This window comes from Chrysochloris asiatica, unplaced genomic scaffold (genome assembly GCF_000296735.1).
Source record: "Chrysochloris asiatica unplaced genomic scaffold, ChrAsi1.0 scaffold00013, whole genome shotgun sequence".
NCBI classification, from domain to species: domain Eukaryota; kingdom Metazoa; phylum Chordata; class Mammalia; order Afrosoricida; family Chrysochloridae; genus Chrysochloris; species Chrysochloris asiatica.
In genome coordinates, this window is record NW_006408531.1 from 30,944,093 (window position 1) to 30,950,619 (window position 6,527).

The following is a 6,527-nucleotide window of genomic DNA, read 5'->3' on the forward strand; positions in this document are numbered from 1 at the left end:
CCCATTTTTCCCACTTACAGATAGAAATGATTATCATTCATTGTTTTTGTTGTTGAGTGCCATCAAGTCATTTACAATTTACAGCAACCCTGTATATGGCTTTGAGGAGTAGTTGGTGAGTTTGAACCTTGTGGTTAGCAGTCCAGTGCTTATCTTATAGCACCATAACAGAATTCATTACTTCTCTCAAATTCTCATACCATGCCTCTACATCTACCAAACACTAACTACATCTTTGAAGGTTTCCGCTTGCAAAATAACTTGGGAAGATCAGACTGTTTTATTTATTTTAAAAGCTCATGATCATGGACACTTAGGATCAACCGAGATCATATGGGATTGTTGAAGTTTACCACATTAACATAAACCACATACACCTTGGAATGAAAATGATCAAGTTGATTGATTAAAAAAGTAATAAAACTGATTGGAATAGACTAAACATTTAAGAAAGCATTCTTGTCTTCTACCTTTCCCTTAATCCTGACCTGCAAGGTACAGACTGGCTAGGTGGGTCACATGAGACACTACCAGGTGGCCTCAGGGAGACACACTTAGGGCTGTCTGACCTGAGGACAATGATTTCCATTACACATGAAATGAGCTCTAAGACTGGAAAGGGGGCATTGTCATCAGAAGAAATCTGACTTTAACATTCCCCCAAAATAAAAATCCAAAACTCTCTGTTTTCAGTCTTCCCTCGTCCATTCTCCATCACATTTCTTTTCAAAATGCAACACACTCTGACTAGTTATCACTTATGCTCCACTCCATTCTTCCAAGTCAGCTTTTGTGCAAGAAAATAGAGAATTGTTTTCATTGCCTTATCAGCGTCCCAGGAAAGGGGAAAGGAGCGTCTGGTCTGCTATCTGTGCCTCGCCTGGGGACAATGAAATGCTGAAAGCAGGCTCCATGGGCGAGGAACTACCACTCAGAGTATCCACTCCTCCAGGGAAGGAGGAGATGGAGGTGGGGCTCGGGCTTTCCTTGCCCCAAACATAATGGCCCCTGTGGTGGGCTGCTGCAAGCAGGAAGGGTGTGGGCAGGATCTGAAAACAGCTGCTTTTCAGTTCATGTCACCCATTCCCACAGCCTTTGATCAGCAGGCAAATGGCATTTTGTGCCCTGAGATAAAGGCCTGGTCAGAGGGTGTGGGTGGCTGTGGAAGGGGATAAGGATTAAAGATGAAGGTGGCCCTAAGAATTTGTGTTTCAAAGAGAAAGGTTTCCAATGATGGCATTCATTCAACCAAAGAAACAAGCAACTTAAACCTCCAAATACATGGTAGAAAGTGCAGTTGCAACAGGGAAATGAAGATCTCGAGCACTGAGAATTGATAGGAGAGATCCCTTCCAACCAGGGTGGTGGTAGTGGAGATAATGGTACTAGATGGTATGTCAGGAAGAGCTCCCGAAAAGGCATGATCCCTGGAGGAGGCTGTCAAGGATGGGTGAGATAGTGTGATCAAATTGAGATGTGTGATGACTGGGAAAGGGTGGCTAGAAAGGATAAGGAAAGTGAAAAGAATATATTGGGGAAAATAAAATGCCAGAGGCAGGAGTGTCCATACCTACTAGAAATACCACTCAGTTTAGTTGGAGAAAGGGTTTGTTTATCCACTAAGCAAGAATGCTGGAGAATAAAGAGGAGCCATTATCTAGAGGACTTTGAATGCAGGCAAGGGCTTTAAGTCTGCACAGCCAAGTTGTTTTATAAGTAACTTTAAGGAGGTGTTTTCCAATGTAGGGTTTTATCCTTCACCAATCACTTACTAGTCCTGGGCCTTACCACAGCTTAAAGGAAATTGCTCTGGGCACATATAAATTTTGAGGGCAACACATCACAAAATTCAGTAATAGGGCCAAGCTCTCTCTGAATCTCTAGGCAAAGGTCTCATATTTTTTATATGTTCTTGTTGTTGTTAAGTACCTTGGAATCGGTTCCAATACATAGTGACCCTGTACAGGGTTTTTACGCAGAACCGCTGGTAGTTTCGAACTGCTGTCCTTGAGATTGGCAGCCCGACTCATAACCACTATGCTACCAGAGCTTCTTACGCTACCAGAGCTCCTTCTACACCCATAAAACAAGTATCTCATGGGGCATATTATTTATCAAGCATTGCTCAAGGCATTGTGGAGATACAACAGCTGGCAACAAACAAACATAACAAATCAGGTATGTGAAAAAAAATAATGAAAAGTGATATATATGTTGAGAGGGATGATGTTGGAGGTCACTTTTATACATGATGCCCAGAGAAGGCCTCCAATATCTGAGCAACATTTGTCCAGAAGCATGACTGAATAATGAAAATCTCCCAAGCAGAGGGACACGTCCTCAGAATTTTGGTTTGTTTTATACAGGCAAGGAAGACGTCATGGTGGCACTTTGGTGAGGTATTCAGCTGCTAACTAAATGTCAGCAGTTTGTACCTGCCAGCTGCATTGCAGGAGAAAATAAAACAATTTGCTTCCAAAAATATTACAGCATTGGAAATTCTACTGGGCTATTCAATCTGTCCTATAGGGACACTATGAATCAGAACTGACTCTACATCAGTGTTGTCAAATCCACATAAAATGAGTAGAGAGGGACAGAGAGAAGAATGGGTTATGGGACACAAAAGGAAAGCTAGTGAGTTACAGTTGACCTAATAGCAATCCCATGCTGCCTTTAGAAACATTTTTGCTTCATATTGGCCAATTCTGGATGTTATTTGATATAGCTTTCATCAAATTTTACCAAAAAATTTTCCATAAGCCCTCATTTTGGTAAACAATCCTGGATTAGGAAAGAGTTGTGTTTTAGAATCCTTCTACGACTGCAAAGGGGATTTTGAAAGGAAACTATACAATTTAAAAAGATGTCAGACTATTGTTGTTTTTAGGTGCCAGCGACTTGGTACTGATCCATAGCGACTTTATACACAGCAGAACGAAACACTGCCCAGTCCTGGGCCAACCTCACTACTGTTGCCACACTTGAGTCCATCAATGCTGCCACTTGGACAGTCCATCTAGTTGGGGGTCTTCCTCTTTTTCTCTGACCCTCCACCTTACCAAGCATGACATCCTTCTCCAGTGACTGGTCCCTTCTGGCAATTTGTCTGAAGTATAAGAGACGAAATTTGGCCATCGTGGCCTCCAAGGAGCACTCTGGCTGCACTTCTTCCAAAAATTCATCAATTTTTCTATGGTCTTCCTTATTCACTGTCCAGCTTTCACATGCATATGAGGTTATTGAAAATATCATGACTTGGGTCAGGCTCACCTTAGTCCTCAAGCTGACACCTTTGCTCTTCAACACTTCAAAAAGGTGTTGTGCAGCAGATTTGCCCAATGCAATACATCCTTAGATATCTTAACTGCTGCTTCCATGAGTGTTGATAGTTGATCCAAGAAGAATGAAGTTCTTGACAGCTCAAATCTTTTCTCTATTGATAAGAATGTTGTTTATTGGTACAGTGGTGAGGATTTTTGTTTTCTTGACATTGAGATGTAATCCATACCGAAGGCTGTAAATGTTTTAAGTCCTCTTTCTTTCAGCAAGCAAGGTTGTGTCATCTGCATATTGCAGATGAGTCTTCCTCCAATCCTGATGCCACGTTTTTCTTCATATAAACCAGCTTCTTGGATTATTTGCTCAGCATACAGGTTGAATAAGTATGGTGAAAGAATACAACCTTGTCGCACACCTTTTTTAATTTTAAACCATTCAGTGGTCCCATGTTCTTTTTGAACAACTGCTTCTTGGTCCAGGTACAGCTTTCTCATGAGCACAATTAAGTGTTCTGGAATACTCATTATTCTCTATGTTGTCCATAACTTGTCATGATCCAAACAATCGAAAGACTTTGAGTAGTCAATAAAGCACAGGTAAACATGTTTCTGATATTCTCTGCTTTCAGCCAAGATCCTTCGGACATCAGCAATGATATCTCTCATTCCACGGCCTCTTCTGAATCCAGCTTGAACCTCTGGAAGTTCTCTGTCAATGTATGATTGTAGACATTTCTGAATTAACTTTAGCAAAACTTTACTCATTTGAGATATCAAAGAGATTGTCTGATGATTTCCACATTCCGTTGGGTCACCTCTCTTTGGAATGGGCACAAATATGGATCACTTCTAATCAGTTGGCCAGATAGTTGTCTTCCAAATTTCCTGGCAGAGATGAGTGAGTGCCTCTTGTGCTGCCTCACTTTCTTAAAAGATTTCAATCCCTGGTGCCTTGTTCTTTGCCAGTTCCTTCAATGCACCTTGGACTTCCTCCTTCAGTATCATTGGCTCTTGATCATATGCTACCTCTTGAAACAGTTGAACATAAACCATTTCCTTTTGGTACAGTGACTCTGTGTATTCCTTCCATCTTCTCTTGATGCTTTCTGCATCATTCAATAATTTCCCAGATAATCTTTCAATAACAAAAGTCAAGGCTTGAATTTTTCCTCAGTTCTCTCAGCTTGAGAAATGCTGAGCGTGTTCTTCCTTTTTGGTTTTCTGATTCCAGATCTTTGCACATTTTGTTGTAATATTTCACTTTATCTTCTTGAGCTGATCTTTGAAATGTTTAGCTCTTGGACCTCCTCATTTCTCCCATTTGCTTTTGCATCTGTACACTGGAGAGCAAGTTTCAGTATCTCCTCTGACATCCATTTTGACCTTTTCCTTCTTTCTTGTCTTCTTAATGACTTTTTGCTTTTTCATGTATGATGTTCTTGATGTCATCCGACAACTTTTCTGGTCTTTGATCTTTAGTGTTCAATGTATCAAATTTGTTCTTCAGATGATCTCTAAATTCATGTGGGATATATTCAAGGCCATATTTTGACTCTTGTCATCTTGTTTTCATTTTCTTCAGCTTCAGTTTGAATTTGCATATGAGTAATTGATGGTCTACTCCACCATCTGCCCCTGGCCTTCTTTTGACTGATGATATGGAGCTTTTCCATCGTCTCTTTCCACAGATGTAGTCAATTTTATTTCTATGTATTCCATCTGGTGGGCTCCAAGTGTATAGTTGTCTGTTATGCTGTCTAAAGAAGGTATTTGAAATGAACAAATCATTGGTTTTGCAGAATTCTATCATGCATTTTCCAGCATCTCTTCTATCACCAAAGCCATATTTTTTAACTACTGATCTTTCCTCTTTGCTCCTAACATTTGCATTCCAATCACCAGTGATGATCAATACATCTTGATTGATTTCAGTTTGATCAATTTCAAATTGAAGAAGATGGTAGAATTCTTTTATTTCATCCTCACTGGCTTTAGTGGTTGGTGCGTAAATTTGAATAATAGTGGTAGTAACTGGGCTTCCCTGTAGGCACATGGATATTATCCTATCACAGACAGCGTTGTACATCATGACTGATCTGGATATGTTCTTTTTGACAATGAAATGCAACACCATTCCTCTTCAATTTGTCACTCCCGTCATAGTAAACCAGGTGGCTGTCAGATTCAAAATGGCCAATACCACTTCATTTCAGTGCACTAATGCCTAATATATCGATGTTTATTCATTCCATTTCATTTTTGACCACTTCCAATTTTCCCAGATTCATACTTCATACATTCCATGTTCTAATTTTTAACGGATGTTTACAGCTGTTTCTCTTTGTTTTGAGTTGTGCCCCATCAGCAAATGAAGGTCCCGTGGGCTTTGCTCCAATGGGTTTTACTCCATTCATGTCATCATGTCATCATGGTTAACTCTACTTTGAGGAGGCAACTCTTCCCCAGTCACATTTTGAGTGCCTTCCTACCTGAGGGGCTCATTTTCTGGCACTGTATCTGACAGTGTTTCTCTGCTTTCATGATGTTTTCAATAACTAAATATTCAGAAGTAGTTCATCACTCTTTCTTCCTAGTCTGTCTTTATCTGGCAGCTCACCTGAAATCTGTCCACCATGGGTGAGCCTGCTGGTATTTAAAATACTGGTGGCATAGCTTTCAGAATCACAGCAACTCATAAGCCACCACAGTATGAAAAACTGACAGACGAGTGATGAGTCACGCTATTAGTGATGTCTTATATATCAGTCTTTCACGAATCCCCTTCAAAATGCTGTTGTTGGTATTGTTAAGTAACATCGAGTTGGTTCCAGAGTATAGTGACCATGTACAAGGTCTCCATTAATGATCAGAACATGGAATGTGCAAAGTATGAATCTAGGAAAATTAGAAAATTTCAAAAATGAAATGGAATGCATAAACATTGATATCCTAGGCATTACTAAGCTGAAATGGACTGCTATTGGCCATTTTGAATCTAACAATAATATGATTTACTATGCTAAGAGTGATCAGTTGAGGAGGAATGGCATCAAAAAGAACATATCAAAATCTGTCTTGAAGTCCAACATTGTCTGTGATAGGATTCATAAGCCTACAAGGAAGAACAGTTCACACCACTATTATTAAAATTCATGCAATAAATACTAAATCCAGTAATGTTGAAATTGAATTCTACTAACTTCTTCAGTCTGAAATTGATCAAACATGCAGTCAAGATGTATTAAT